Consider the following 15,430-nt stretch of genomic DNA (forward strand, 5'->3'; position numbering starts at 1 on the left):
GTTGCCAGATACTCAATTTCCCATTCAGATAAAAGGCACACGACACAATAGTCTCGGTAGTACCTCTGACATCGTCTGCCTACTGTACGGATTCTCTGACCTGCAGGGCACCAAGGGAAGGTCGCCAAGTGCCTGCAAAGCAGTTCCGTGAGGTCAGCCCCTATTTTGGGGGGGACACTAATGTATATGAAAAAATAAAATTTAAAAAAATATATTTTTATATTTTTATTATATTTTTGTACTTTGATTAAATAAAAGTATATCTTCAACATAGGTATTTTATTAGTCCTTGTTTTGATTACATATTCTTACGTAGTTATATTTTCCGTACATCATGATGCATTATTATGCAAGTAAAAGGCATAAATTATTAACCCAAAATATATCTTAAATGAATCATGGTGTAAGTTCATAAAAAATCTATTTTGTAATTCGAGTTTAAATGTTCCTGTATTGTTTTAAATATACCACATCATTTTGAGGAGTACTGTCGTCATTTAGGTCGACTGTTGGCCACTCGTAAGTGAATTCAATTCTCCAAGTCGTTTGAGAAATGCACTACTGTATAATACAGTTGTATAGCTTACAGAGGTACTGTATTAATGATATATCATACTATACATTTCCTTCTGTTTTTCTTTAATTTGTAACAATGTCGGAAACATTGTTATAGCTTAAAGAGAACAAGCAGGAGGAGATGTATAGGTTCATATCAGTAATACAGTACCTCTCACATCTATACAGCTGTTGTATTATACAGTAGTGCATTTATAAAATGCCTCCGAGATGTTAAACTACTTACTAGTGACCAACACTCGACCAAAATGACGACAGTCCTCCTCAAAATGATATGGTATATTCACCACAATCCAGGAATATTTAAATATGTTACAAAATACATTTTTATGAACATAAAACCATTAATATTTAATACTTTAATAATGGAAAATCATATTAAATTATAATTTCAAATTACAATTTTGTGAAATTAAAAATTAATGCAACATCATATTTTGAGTATATATAATTTGATTCCTTGCAACAATATAATAAATTAGTTACTCAAGACACAAGAAATTATTTCAATGAAAATTATGAATATTAAGATAAATAAATGAGTGGTTGAAAACCAAAGATTTTACATCAAAATTAAAAATTATTTAGATAATACTATAATTTTTTCAATTTGATGAAAGTGACAAATTTAATATCTAAAAATTTGGTTAAAATGGACAACCTTTCTGGACTTGTCTGTCTCTGCTATATCTCACTGACTTAGTTGTCCAAGACTCAAGATATTAATTCCTCACTGGCTTAGTTGTCCAAAGACAAGATTTGATAAAAAATTACTTGTTTAAAAGAACTGTTTCTTTACAAATATGAAATTCTTTTTAACCTTGATCTACATTGTTATTAAAATCTACAATTAAATATTCAATTCCTATGTTTACATACATTATCAGTCCAGTTAAATATATTCAAATTTGTACAAATTATGACAAACAATTTAATATACAAAATATCTCGTGAAACAATTATAAGCAGTTTCCACTTAACAGATCTTTTAAGCAAATCAATCATTTATTTATTTCCTTATTTCCTTTCCTCACAGGGCTATTTTTCCCTATTGGAGCCCTTGGGCTTCTAGCGTCTTGCTTTTCCAACTAGGGTTGTAGCTTGGCTAGTAATAATAATAATAATAATCAACGGAACATCTTTAATATATTCTGAAAGTTGAATTTCATGGGATGTGTATCCTTCCAGAAGGCTAAATTCACAGCCAGACCTTTGCTCAGACGGTATATATAGCATTTAAAATGCTTCCAGAGCTCAAATTACTGGCCGTTCTTTCCTTAAACCTCTACAATGTTTGCGCTTACAAAAGGGTAAATTTAGAAGCTACAAAACCAATTGAAATTAAGTTTGACCACAATTTTCTATGATACTTCTGTAATTACTTAAACTAACATACCTTGGTAATGTATTTTACTAAATATCAAGTTATTTAGAATATTTTAACTCAAACTTCAGAATATATTACTATCATTATTACATGGACAAAAGTCATGGTATGACAATGGAACAATCTCCAATAGATTTAGTCGATTTGAGAACAAAGCTCTCAGAAGGATATTGGGAGTGAAATGGCAGGACAGGATTAGAAATGAGACTATAAGAGAGATTACTAGAGTGCCATATGTGGATGAGATCATGGCGAGGGGTATATGGAGATGGTTTGGGTATGCTCTTCGCACTCCAAAAGAGAGATTAGTTCACCAAATGTTCAGCTGGGCTCCACGAGGCACTTAGAAGAGTTGGAAGACCCAGGCCTACATAGATGAGGGCTATGAAGCATGTAGGAGATGATGAATGGAGAAGTATTGATTTAAAAGCTCAAGATAGAGACGGCTGGCGAAATCTAACAGGCGTAGGAGGAGATGATGATGAAGATGAATTCAAGCTTAAGTTACCAACAACTTGAAGTCCAGACAGAATAGGGAACTTGTAAACCAGAATGTTTTAAAAGAGGTTTTTAAGATGAGGAAATTATAACTTATGAGAAAAATCACTTTGGAAATAGGAACCAAATTTGGAAAACAGAAGACTAAAAAAAGTATATTGGAAATTTTCCTGCTAAATAAAAGCAGAGATGTAATATTAATGTGTTTTTTAACTAATATTTTCAAAAATTTTAAAGGATTGACTCTACAGTCTACTTAAAATGGTCAAATAAAATGTTAGTCATTCTTATTTTCTAGTTTCAAAATGCAATTTTATCTATAACTTATCATATGATATTGAAAATTGTCAAATGACTAGTTTGTAATTATTTAAAAAAATTATTTTAAAGTAATTTTCTATTAAAAATTTATATATCTCACAGCTAATTTCTCAAAAAAAAAAAAAGAGAGAGAGAGAGAGAGAGAGAGAGAGAGAGAGAGAGAGAGAGAGAGAGAGAGAGAGAGAGAGAGAGAGAGAGAGAGAGAGAGAGAGAGAGTGTGTGTGTGTGTGTCATATACCCTAATCAAGAGGAAAGTAGTCACTGAACAATTACAATACAGTAGTTAACCCCTTGAGAGAGAGAGAGAGAGAGAGAGAGAGAGAGAGAGAGAGAGAGAGAGAGAGAGAGAGAGAGAGAGAGAGTGTGTGTGTGTCATATACCCTAATCAAGAGGAAAGTAGTCACTGAACAATTACAATACAGTAGTTAACCCCTTGAGAGAGAGAGAGAGAGAGAGAGAGAGAGAGAGAGAGAGAGAGAGAGAGAGAGAGAGAGAGGAGAGAGAGAGAGAGAGAGAGAGAGTGTGTGTCATATACCCTAATCAAGAGGAAAGTAGTCACTGAACAATTACAATACAGTAGTTAACCCCTTGAGAGAGAGAGAGAGAGAGAGAGAGAGAGAGAGAGAGAGAGAGAGAGAGAGAGAGAGAGAGAGAGAGAGAGAGATATGCTTACCATAGCTGAAGTCTCTCTTCTACCCTTACGAAGAGGAAAGTAGCCACTGAACAATTACAATGCAGTAGTTAACCCCTTTGAGTAATGAAGAATTGTTTGGTAATTTCAGTGTTGTCAGGTGTAAGAGAACAGAAGAGAATGTGGAAAGAATAGGCCAGACTATACATCATCTTTACAACCTGCAAAGTTTTGCTAACGCTAAAACCTTTTTTACGTCCTCATATTCAACAGCGTTCAAATTATTAGTTGCTTGGATTAACCTGTACAAAACATATGATATCTATCAAAATCTCTCCAAGTATTACTTGAAATAGATAGAACAGAAATATGCATATTTCTGGCAATAGCTGTGGAGGTTAAAAGTTTTTTTATACTGATAAGTTTAACTACCCTGACCAAAACTATAAGTTCTACACTGCAAGATGGAAATTTACAATTTTCACATATTTTGATCATAATAAAGAACCAAATACTAAGTTACTATCATAATTTAAATATATAGTTAGAGTCACTTCTCAAGTCCAAATATCTCTCAAGATTTTCACCTACTCAAAGACAATAAACAAACGAGATGAAGTACAATAAAAAGCCAAGAAATAAGACACTCAAGATGATTCACAATCAATGTGCCATCGTCTTTTGTGCTACAGTAATATACAGAAGTCATAAGATCAGGAAATATGAGATCTTGTTACCAAGAAACCAGACAGAACATTGAGAATAGTGAAACTCTAAAGAGATCTACCTAAGGAAGGGTTCAAACAGTTACAAAAAATAACCTTTTTTTTAAAGTCTTACAAAAACCGAGACACTAAATGGTGACCGATTCAACAATACCTATACATATCTTGAACTTACTCTATTTAAGAAAGGTGTTAAGTCCTGGGAGACCATTTGCCAACAGAGCACAGCTGGGGAAAATCTTACAGTTAAACCGTAAAGTCAAAGCTAGAAGAGGATGGACAGAAAATGCAAAACCATGAACGGCAGCCAAGATTGGATTCATATCAAGTAGGGTCTGCGAACTGAAAACTCTTTGCTTAACAAACGCAAACTTCCGCATCTCATAAAGTCAAGGTCTTAAACCCAAATATGGAAGAGAACAGGAAAACATAAGACTGAATTCTTTCAACCGAGGACCCAGTTCTACGACGGAAAATATCCAATCTTTTGAAATATATATTAAAATCTAAACTGAATTAACTTTAAATACTTATTTGGAATTCATGTGTTATTCAACTATAAAAGAAGACCTTTGCCAAAATAAGATACAAAGAATATATTTCACAAAGATAAAGTATTTGCAAACTGTTCCCACAGAAAGATGGTACAGGTAAATGGCCTGATTGGGGAAGCTGTCTCCTTATTCTTCCCAAAGGAATTGTAAAGAGAAGTCATAGCCCCTATGAGAGAGATCTGGGTAGGAACTTACATGAATACCAAGAAAGTATTGAAATCATTTCAGTTTAATAATTTATTTTAATGACCCTTCATGGAATGCATGCATTGAATACTTAATTGTTCTGGCAGGTTTAACATGAACCTAATATACATAACAAGATTTTTCAAAAGTAATCTCAACTTTAACTCAAATTTGGTATTAACCAAATCTTATCTGAACAAAGACAGCAACAGACAAGAGAGAAGATAACCAGGCTACGTCTAAGAAAATGTCTAGACCTAATTTGATAGACATATGCGACATACAACCTGAATAGCTCGCCACCTTAAACCTATCAACTAGTACCTACATACATATACCAAGGAACTTCCCCCAATTTTGGAGGGTAGCCGACATCAAACAAATGAAACATAAAAGGGGACGTCTCCTCTCTATGTTCCTCCCAGCCTGACAAGGGACTCAACCGAGTTTGGCTGGCACTGCTAGGGTGCCACAGAAAACTTAAAAAGAATAACAACCACTTTAAAATCTCCCCTGATGCTAATAATGCTATTATTACTACCTTAGCTAAGGATAGTATAAAACCAAGGGCTCCAATAGGGAAAATAACCCAGTGAGGAAAGGAAATAAGTTAACATAGAATAGTGTGACAGAGTGTACCTTCAAGCCATGAGAAATAAATCGAATGACAGTGGAAGACCATGGTACCATGAGGCTATCAGTTAGCAAATACAGTTGGCTAACACAACTCTGTTGTATTGATAACTCTTGCAGAGTATAAATCTGTGGTTAATCTATAAGTAGGAGCTAATCATTATTTGCTAAGCTACAACCCTAATTGGAAAAGCAGGATGTTATAAGCCCAGGGGCCCCAACAGGGAAAATAGCCCAGTAAGGAAGGGAAAGAAGGAAAAAGTAAAATAAATATCTTATATAAACTATAAAAACTCTAACAAAACAAGTGGAAGAGAAATAAGATAGAATAGTGTGCTTGAGTGGACCCTCAAGCAAGAGAACTCTGACCCAAGATAAAGGAAGACCCCAGGCTATGGCACTACCCAAGACTAGAGAACAATGGTTTGATTTTGCAGTGTCCTTCACCTAGAAGAGCTGCTTACCATAGCTAAAGATTCTCTTCTACCCTTACCAAGAGGAAAGTGGCCACTGAACAATTATAGTACAGTAGTTAACCCCTTGGGTGAAGAAGAATTGTTTGGTAGTCTCAGTGTTGTCAGATGTATGACAGAGGAGATTATGTAAAGAATAGGCCAGACTATTCGGTGGAAAGTGCACCGTAACGAGAAAGAAGGATTCAATGTAATACTGTCTGGCTAGTCAAAGGACCCCATAACTCACTAGCGGTAGTATCTCAACGGGTGACTGGTGCCGTAGCCTAATCTAATATGAGATTTCACACTTGATTCTGAACAGAAATTGCATTAAACTTTACCATGGCTTACACTGAAACCATTTGGTATCCTTCTCACCACTTTTGTATAACATCCAAATGTGATTAAGGTATTAAAAAGATTATATAAATAAATTACATTGGATTAAAGCTTATGATAAAACCCAATACCTTTTGTGCCGACATTTCTTATAAAATCTACCGAGTGACAAATTAAATTGTTTTGGCAGAGGTGAGGAGAGTCATGATTTTCCATTTGTTTTGCAACTCAACTTTTGATGGCTTTCTTAAGACTCTTGGAGTAGGCTGAGACCTTAGTAAGACTCCTGGAGTCCATTGGGGTCTTTGTAAGACTCTTTGAGTTGACCGAGGGCTTCGTAAGACCACATCATCACATTTACTGACTTAGGCACTTGCAAAGCCTTCTTGAATTCTTGCTATAGATTCTCTCTATCGCACCAATTACTGAAGGAAGATTCTCTGCAATAAAAGAGAAAAGTTATCAAATGGTCTCAACCTTGGATTTAAGATAAATAAAATATTTAAAATATTCATCATTGGTCTGATAGGAGGAAGAACAGCTTGCTTTGTTAAGTAATAATTCAAATAAGTACGATAGTACTTAAATAAGTAGTACAGGTCATTTTACTGTTTACTAAGAATAGGGCACTTAAATTTAGCTCCTCTTGCCCATACAAAACCAGAGAAATAATTTTGATTATTCCATACATTAGTACATTCTTCTTCTCTCTCAAAATGGCCGACGAGAAAAATTCTTCAGATTCAAACATTTATATCTTTTGTATATTACAAATAAAATGACTCGGTTAAAATGAAACTATGAAATAGAAGTTTTTAAATAAACCATCAGTGATATTCAACATATTAATGTACATTTATACAGTATATCTTTTCTAAAACACTAAAATCCCATGTCAGTTCTTTAATCATAAAAGGTGTCTTAATATATTTTGAGTATTAAAACCTTATTTAATAAACTGCAAGAGTATTTTATACCAAATGATTGATGGATTTTATTAAATAACACATTTTTGAGACTCAAAACAGAAATTCATATTCAAATTTCCCTGGAGATTTCCACCCGATACTTCTCTCCCTCTCTCTCTCTCTCTCTCCAATGAAGTTAGGATCAATATTTATGTGGCGAGAAGGATATATGAACCTGGGATTGTAATATAGAAAATGTTAAATTTATTTTAAATGTATATATTATAATGAAGGAATCTATAATATACAGGTATATGTACACTAAGTCAATAGTGTAAGAAAATCACGCTAACACAATGGACATTAGACAGTAGAAACCTACGCGTCAGACGAATAAGGTGATCATCGTCATGTTTCCCTTAAGAAGAACTTATTATCTGGACAAGATTTACTAAATACGATGCCATAATATTTCCTAATCTAAAAAAATTACAGATTCAATGTAAGACCTTTGAATAACTTGCAAAACATTCGTCACAGAGGGCCATTTCACTCTCTCCGTTACTCTTTTCTACGTGTCTGTTGGAAAAGCAGGATGCTTTAGCCCAGGGGATCCAACAGACAATAGCCCAATGAGGAAAGGAAACAAGGAAAAATTAAATATTCTAAGAACAGTAACATTAAAAATATCAAATTTGGAAATAATTTGTATTTTTCCTAACATACAGACCAGGAGCTATTAATCAAAGGGTATTACTTTTGGCATAGCTGAAAGACTAACCATGATCATTTGAGTGGGGGATAACTACCCCATCAGCTAGTTAGCGAGTGGGGGTTGGGGTAGACTGGCTACCCCGCTCACGCACACCTGTCTGCTGATTAACTACTTTGCTTTATGGCAGGACTTCTCGGGGGACAGGGTGGCAGGCCAATTTGTATAAATAGCTCCAGCTTTGTATGTTAGGAAAAATAAAAATGATTTCCAAATTGGATATTTGTTCTGACACAGATACAAACCTTCGCTATTTATAATAGGGAGACTTACTCTTAGGAGGGAGGAAGTCCTCACCAACTGGGCTTGGTCATGACCCGGGGGCCTCTCTATTGATTTAAAGTAGAAGGGACCCTACCCTCGCTAAAATCAAGTGCCGATATGTGGTAATGCACTGGTAGCGGCCTGCAGAAGCTTGTGTGAGTGGAACTAACAGTGTGGCTTGTCTTTAACATAGGAACTCGAGTACAACACCTATTATTCTTAAAGACTTACCCAATACCCTCCCTCTAAAAGGTATTGGGGATGTAACAAAGTATTCTTCTATACTTAGGAGGCACAAGGGAAATGGGTCTTACCTGCAGTAAGGCGAGGTCGTTTATGCTGAGGCTTGCGGAGCTGTTTTCCCCAGAGGGGAGAAGGTGAAAGGAAAAAAGGAGCCAGGCATTCTTACTAATTCACCCCAGACTAATCCGGGTAACCTCAGCCCTCAATCCTCTGCTACTTGTCCATCAAGGAGCCTGAGGTGTTTAAATCATTTGTTGTGCGACCACCACTGGACCAATGGAAAAGGTCTCCATGTTCTTGTGGGTTACGTCTTTGCAGGTAGTGGGTCGTGAAGGTCGACTGACGCTTCCACATGCCCACTTGAAAGTATCTACACCACAGTAGTTTCTTGAACGCCAGGGACGTAGTAACGCCAGTGACGTTACGAGCTCTGGGTCTTAGGATGGAGGAGAGTCTAGATTAAGAGTAACCTCAATTGCCTTCCGATCCCAGAGGAGAAGTAAAACATTGAGGTCCTCCTCTTGACCTTCCCCGTGCTGGTCAACAGTGCAGACACATGGGGGCGAGCTGGTATCATTCTTTTAAGGTAACCCTACAGACTCCGGTTACCGAACGAAGACTCTATATTCGAAATGGGCTGCACCTAGGGTACAGCACACTCGAATTTGAGTCTTGGCAATCCACTCAGGGACGCCGCTGAGGATTACTTCTCCCCGTCTCCTAGGGTAGGAGACATCAGAGGTTGGATCATACAACACACTAACTCTCTTGGTCAAAAGCCCAAGTAAATAATAAAAAGGGCGTCTTCCGTGAAAGGAAGCGATCTGCTGCTGGGCCTAAGGTTCATAGAGAGGGGCCTTCAGAGACTGAAGGACCCGAACCGCGTTCCCAGGAGGAGGTTGAGATCCGACGGGGGACAAGTTATCTCAAACTTGCATAAGCAACGGCACCGATGGAAGAGAATCCCCTTCCAGACATCAGTCACAAAGGACCGAACACTTCGCCTGGAAGACCGACGCTGAAAAGTGTCCGAGGTGCCCAGACATCTTTTCCGTAACCTGTTGCAAAAGGCCTCTCTGAGAGGGGTGGTGTAGGATCGTCCCAGGCGAGAAGTCGAAGCAGAGCTACAGCTCAGGAAAGCGTTAGCATGTGGCTGCTTGGAAGATAGTGCCGTGCAGGAAGATCCCTCAGAACTCCGTCAGGAGCTGTAGAAGGTCCGGGAACCATTCTGCGGGTTGCCATAGCGAAGCTATTGGAGCTCCGTCAGGGGCTGCAAAAGGTCTGGGAACCATTCTGCGTGATGACATAGCGAAGCTATTGGAGTCATTGATAAGATCCTGCTTATCCTGATTTGGCTGAGGACTTTTTCACCAGACCGAATGGGGGGGGGGGAAACAAGGTACACCTCTAGGCTGCCCCATTGATCTTGGAATACATCTTGTTTGAGGTCCTGGGGAACGGTCGAGTGGGAGCCTGAAGATTAGGGCCGCTGCGAGCATAACCCCAGTCGGGGACCCCACAAAGTTAAGACTTTGTTGGATACAAGATGATTTGAAGACACTAGGAGCCCACTATCTCGGTGGTTTTGCAAGCACATTCCTATACCAGGAATGACGCGAGCAGATGGGGGAAACTAGTTGTCCTCTGTCCATCTGAGGCTTCGTACTGCTAGATGGTTCTCTAAGAGAGGTGAATGCTGGTACCTTTCTGAATCGGGCCAACAGACGAGGATGGAATGATATGGCATATGACCCCGGCCGCCCTCTCTCTTTTGATGCATTACAGAGAGCATCAGGTTCAGAGGGAAGACGAGAAGCCAGGCCTCTTTGCAGAAGCTCTTGTCTGCCACCCATCAACCGCGGATTGTCCAGCGGTGAGTGCATAGCAATAAACACACCTTGATATGATGTCGAGACGTGTAACTAATTGCCCGTTCTTGCAACGAAGGGGAACAGCCTCTTCTTCCTCCAAGTGCCATTAATCCAGTGTGGTTGGCCGAATAAGACCAATACCAAACGGTAAACCAGTTAATCAGTACAGCTTATGTTATGATAGCGAATCTCCATAGAGATGGCTTTCCGGACAAGAGACTGTACGGTAATCACCAAACACATCCAACCAAACCCTAGAGGAGATTGAGACATATCTTCAATCTATTGTTGGGTGGGTAAAGAGCATAAGTCTACTACAGAGTAGTAACACCCAACTGTGCGCATGACAAGCATACATGCGTAGTTTGACTTAAAAGTCATGTCCGGAACTCAGTTGGAGTTGGAAACATTTGTAACGGAGGTTTCCCGTTCTAAGGACAAAGAAAACGTTCGTACTTCTCCGTCTCCGATTGGTAAACTAGCATTTATATTAGATGTTCCCTACTAGGGAACAGATATGCTTATGAGAAGTTTCCAGCTATAGCCATTGTAGGAGACTAAGACTTCCGATCGGGGGAAAGGAAAAAATGCCTATAAGAAGGCAGAGCGTAAATGCCCTATGTCTGGTTACAGGAAAGTAGCCAAGTAATGTACTGAATAACCTGGTTTCAGCACGGGATATAAATATACAACTTAATAGAACGGAGTTCTAACTGGAAGATGTATATAGCTCTTATTGGCAGAAAGATCGTTTGCACGCATATAGTCCATTTGCGCTAGCGCATGCGTATTCTCTGCCTCCAGGAAACGCTTGCAACGAATCCGGTTGCGGGAATACTGTACATGCGATCAATCGGGAATACTGTATATGCGATGAATCGCAACATTATTGCAAGAAAGAATTTTGATCGTAGACTAACAAATATTTTCTTGAATGAGAGCGAATATGTTCTCAAACAAAATATACAATTACAGAGGCGATCATTTCCCCTTTGGTTTACCCCTCCTCTGTATGTGAGGGGCTAGCCAGGGTTCATTACACAGAAACGGATGTCTGTTTACCCGTGGGCGGGGTTTGAAACATTCGTAACGTAATGAAAAGATGCCCACGCTGTTGCTATCGTTCTTCAACGTGAGCTAACAATGCTCCTTCGGGACAAATTGTTCGAAACAATAACCCTGTAAGGATAGAATAAAAAAAAGTCTCGGAAGACTATTGTGTAAAAAGGCAGGTCGTTATACCCAGGGTACAATGACGGGGATGGCTGCCTTCATCAAACGGTAGAACCGAATTTAAGACAACCTCGCGGTTTTGTCTTGGCTAGAGGGCATGCTCAGGGAAGGCTTACGGCCTTCATGAAGTTTTAACACCCATTGAAGTTTTGTAAAAAAAAAAACTTCTCAGGAACGAGTCTCCCAAAAAAGGGTGAAGTCTCTTATGTGGGGGTTTGCTTCAAGAAAGCCAGACAAAATTGCCATCGACCGCTTACCGAAAGGGGTTGCCATCGAACGCTTTCTCAATAGTGAGAAAACTACCGTCTAAAACAGGCAAGGCCTGCCAGGGGAAATGAACTGCAATGTAAAGAATTTTTCATTCCCCGCTCATTTCCATCTGCTAACCAAACCACTCGAAGTGGGAAGGTGGAGGAAAGATGACGGTGGTTCGTTCGAAAACGAAAGGATCGGTGCTGGCGAAACCAGACTAGCTGATATAAATAATCAGCTGGGAGTGTAGAGTGACGTAACAAGTCACACCTTTGGAAGACCCCTCCCGTAGAGGGGGGGAGAGTCGACCATAGAGTTTTCAGAAAACTCTGAATCGTGGAAACAGAGAGATTCGGATGAGAACCTAGGGGTTCAGAATCTATTTGTGAATTCCTATCTCATGACCTTAAGGAATGTTGTGCCGAGAACCTGCAGGAACTCTGTCGCTGATTCATAAGAGTAAAGCTCTTGATGACGATGGGCGTGCGCATACAATTCACAGGATGACAGTTCGAAAACTCTGTCATGAGAGTAAACCTCTTGTGCACTCGTGAACACTTCGCGCAACGAGAATCCGAAAACTCTGTCATATAAGTAAGGCTATGGTCACGAGAACCCAAAGGTTCAGCATGAACGGCGTTGTGAGACCCCGAAGGGTCATAAGAGTTGTTCGTGCACTTCAACCGATTGCGTGCGCGCCAAGTTGGTCGTGCGTGCAAGCCAATGTGGTCATGCGCTCCAATCCCATCGTGTGCGCGCGCCATTATGGTCGTGTGCTCCTACCCGATCGTGCGCACTAAAATGGTCGTGCGCTCTTGTGTCGGAAGGGAGCTCGTGCGCGCACTTTTTTCGCGCTCGCGGAGCGCATGAGGTTGTTCGCGCACCTGGCGCGCATAAGGTTGCCTGCGCGCAGTGTGTTGTTCGCGCACATGGCGCGCCACAGGATGTTCGAGACCATGGTGAGCAACAGGATGTTCGCGCATATGGCGCGCATTTGGCCCTGCGCGCGAGAGCTCTCAGGTTGGTGAGAGAACTCACTGCTACGCTCACCTGAAGGTTCACGATAGCTTGTGTTGTGTGAGCGCGAACGATCAACACAACAAGAGTTTAGAAACTCTGTCATAAAAAGACTGACTCAGGTCACGAGAACCGAAAAGATCAGCGTGAACTGTGTTGCGCAAACCCGAAGGGTCAGCGCAATGAGAAACCGAAGTTTCCCTGTCACTAAACACCGAAGTGTCGGAGTGACTAAAGTTACGAGAGCCCTAGGGTTCCACGTAACTGATGTTACGAGACCCCAAAGGGTCAGCGTAACAAGAAATCGCAGTTTCCCTGTCACAACACACCGGAGTGTCAGAGTGACTAAAGTTACGAGACCCCAACGGTTCTGCAAACTATGTTACGAGACCCCAAAGGATCAGCGTAACGAGGAATCGAGGTTCCTCTGTCACGAGACCCCGAAAGGTCGGCGTGATTGATGGCACACGTTCCCAAAGGCTCAATGTAACCATTGTTACGAGAGCCCGAAGGTTCAGCGTAACTGAAACCCGAAGGTTTCGAGCAGTCCTGAAGGACTCCTACTGTCATGAGAACCAGCAGGATCAACATGACGCGAGCTCGAAGGCTCAAACGACCACGCCAGCCCAAAAGGGTGATCAAACGAGACCCCAAAGGATCAAAGAGAACCAGCACGTCCAAGATAACACCTCCGCATAAGAGGTTTGTTGTCCCGAAGGAGAAAGTCGCTTAGAAAAGGCTCTCGCTTCGCCCCTGAAGGAGAACCATAAGCGTAGGGATAACCTGCTTCGGAGAAAGCTCTGCCACCGCCCCTGGTGGATCAGCAAGCTCCTACAAGTTATTTCTCCCGAACGAGAGGGAAGTTCTCCCGAAGGAGATCGGCTAAGACAAGCTTTCTCCCAGCTCTATGGGAATATAGCATGGGCGTAAAATATCTCTGGCGAACGAGGGAGAAGTCCTCCCGAAGGAGGACATTGCCAAAGACAAGCTTTCTCCCAGCTCTATGGGAAAAAAGCATAGGCGTAAAAAATCTCTCGCGAACGAGAGAAATCCTCCCCCAAGAGGACATAGCCCAAGTAAAGCTTTATCCCAGCTCTATGGGGAAAAAAGCATAGGTGTAAACAAAAATCACTTTCTCTCTCTCTCGCTCGAGAGAGAGAGAAGTTCCCCTCGAAGGAGGAACATCAAGTTGAAGGTTGACAGCGAATGCTACCTCGTAATGAGGGCAGTTCACGAGCTACCACATGTGTACTACGTCACTGTTACCTGTGAAAAAAGGAAGTTGTTATCAATTACAATTCATGCTTCGTTGCACAAAATACACTATTCGGGGAATAAGTCACCTTCCTTTTAAGATAATTCCTCGAAAGGGAGCTAAACTGTTATAAACTTTAATTCTGTAATGAACAAACACACGGCAGTGTTGAGAACCTGCCGAAAGACAACAACCTTACAGCGGAGGCAGTTGGATACGATGTCAACAGCACTAAAGTTACCCGTATCTAACAACGTATATTTCCATTTATACATATATATACACTCAGGGAAAAAAAAAAAAAAATCAAGGCCAGTCTTTGCGGGAGAAGGACAGCATGTCGGTTCTCTATCAAGCCAAAAAGTAAAGTGGTTACTCAGCCGAGAGGTGTGCGTGAGCGGGGTAGCCAGTCTACCCCACCCCGGATGGGGTAGTTATCCCACACTAAAATTATCATGGCTCGTCTGTTGCGCCGAAAGTAATACCCTATTATAAAAAGCAAAGGTTTGTATCTGTGTCGGAACAATTAATATTTCCTATATAAACTATTAAAAACTTAACATAAGAGGAAGAGCAATGAGAAAGAATAGTGTGCCCGAGAGTACTCTTAAGAAAGAGAACTGTGACATAATATAAAAGTATTTTATTAATTGTAATTAAGAGGTTGTTAATTAACACGTGTTGCATTTTTTAAGTATGAAAATATTTGGATTGAGTAATGAACTTTAAGATCAATCGACCAAATGAAATAAATTCCTCGGGACCTTTGCTGGTCATTTTATACAATACCAGGACAAGAAACAAGAATGGTGTTACGTTATAACCAGCAAGACGAATTTGTAATGAAAGAGATAATTTATCTTCATCTATCTTCTTTAATAACAGTTACTATTTCTCAAAAGGACATTAACATGTTTCCTAACCCCTTGCTAGTAATGTTTTCTTACAAACCGTTTCTCGGGATCAACTGTGTTTGTAAGTTAGGCGACCTTTGTTCTGTATATAAATGAGAAAATATCAAATATTCTATATCTTAAGACTGACAAATTGTCAAAGATTATCAAAAAATATAAAGGATCCAGCGAGATTATTTCGATACCTATTAACCGAGACACAAACCTTTATATAGCTTTAAAAACTGTTTGGACAGAAAGTGCGCTATCCCGCTGGGGGAGCCGAAGGGTGAGGCTTGGAAAGAGAAATAGACCCTTCTCCCAAAGGAGACTTATTACAGGTCGCCTACATTGGCTCAGTCCTCGACATATCCTGCATCGTAGGTCACCTGCCAAATGAAAATCATATATAATGAA

At 40.0% G+C, this 15,430-nt stretch overlaps 2 long non-coding RNA genes across 2 annotated transcripts in view; one reads left to right on the plus strand and one right to left on the minus strand.

The window, feature by feature from the left end:
- The window catches only part of LOC137633939 (uncharacterized), a 359,450-nt gene that overhangs the window by 281,330 nt on the left and 62,690 nt on the right, over nt 1-15,430 (plus strand). The window lies entirely within an intron of this gene.
- LOC137633572 (uncharacterized) lies at nt 5,967-15,320 on the minus strand. Its single transcript, XR_011042279.1, has 2 exons — nt 15,240-15,320; nt 5,967-6,745 (listed from the first exon to the last, which is right to left on the minus strand). It is a non-coding gene; the product is annotated as an uncharacterized lncRNA (long non-coding RNA).

The sequence above is a fragment of the Palaemon carinicauda genome, chromosome 43 (genome assembly GCF_036898095.1).
Source record: "Palaemon carinicauda isolate YSFRI2023 chromosome 43, ASM3689809v2, whole genome shotgun sequence".
In the NCBI taxonomy this organism is placed as follows: domain Eukaryota; kingdom Metazoa; phylum Arthropoda; class Malacostraca; order Decapoda; family Palaemonidae; genus Palaemon; species Palaemon carinicauda.